This window comes from Hyaena hyaena, unplaced genomic scaffold (genome assembly GCF_003009895.1).
Source record: "Hyaena hyaena isolate Hyena2069 unplaced genomic scaffold, ASM300989v1 scaffold_540, whole genome shotgun sequence".
Classification (NCBI taxonomy): Eukaryota; Metazoa; Chordata; class Mammalia; order Carnivora; family Hyaenidae; genus Hyaena; species Hyaena hyaena.
Window position 1 is genome coordinate 194,035 of NW_024081171.1, and position 1,106 is coordinate 195,140.

Consider the following 1,106-nt stretch of genomic DNA (forward strand, 5'->3'; position numbering starts at 1 on the left):
GAGCCCGAGCTCGAGCCCGTAATAAAGCCCTTTGCCTTTGCATCGTGACTCGGTCTCCCGGGTGGTCTCTGGTCGTTGAGGATACTGCGATCTGGGCATAACATAATCATACCTACCTCATTCCCTGATAAAGGGTCACAAATAGCTTTATTATTATATAAGTTCAAACCTATGATAAGACAGAAAATACTTATTCAGTGGCTTCCTCAACTATACTCCAAAGGTGTGATTGGATTTTTACTTCCGGCTATGAAAGAGTAATGGTACCATCAAAACCAATTATTTTTATGCAGCCACCAAGTCCATGGAGAGAAGTTGAGATACCTGAGCTCCAGCCCAAGCACCAGGGCAGTGAGAATGTTGACTTCATTAGTCTGGGCCACTGTCTTGGGGCTTGAGCAAGAAGAAGCTTCAGCCCACTTGGGCTGTCCTCACCCTTATACCTTCAGTAGTAAACAAGATAACACAACTTCTTAAAGATAAGCCTGAACATAGAAGTCTGAAAGTTGATGTTCCCACCAGGGGGTGTAATGTCTTTTCTTATACCGCAGGATATCAAATATAAGAAAAAGATATTCTGATAAAGAAGTTGTTCAAGACGGGGTCAGAGTGTTATCAAAGAGAAAGTACAGCTAACACTTTAAGGAACAGAAATGGACTATGCTAAAGATAAATTATCCAGTGAGTTTGTTTTTGATAATCCATACATCAAAGGAACATGAAGCTGTAGAGAAAGCTTTAATACTTGACTACTCTAGCTCTAAGCTTCAGGAAAACTTGTGGAAGTCCTAGGCTTACTGAAAAAATTGTGTGACTGTCACATACTTAAGGTTTATAATGTAACCCTTCAAAACAGCATACTTGTATCCCTTGGATACAATACCTAGTAGTGCAATTGCTGGGTCGTACGGTAGTTCTATTTTTAATTTTTTGAGGAAACTCCAAGTGGCACCGACACAGCCACGTCATCTTCAACAAGCGCCAGTCGTAGGATGTCCACGTATTTGCTTGGAAGCCTTTTGAGATTCTTGCTCCAGAAGGTTAACAGGTTCTCCAGATTCCTGTCCTCTTCAGCCTCCAATTGATAAGGTGACACTTCACTCCCT

General features: G+C 41.6%; 1 pseudogene; it reads left to right on the forward strand.

Moving 5' to 3' along the window:
• The first annotated feature begins 357 nt into the window (after positions 1 to 357).
• LOC120247660 lies at positions 358 to 749 on the forward strand (annotated as a pseudogene).
• Positions 750 to 1,106: the final 357 nt, after the last annotated feature.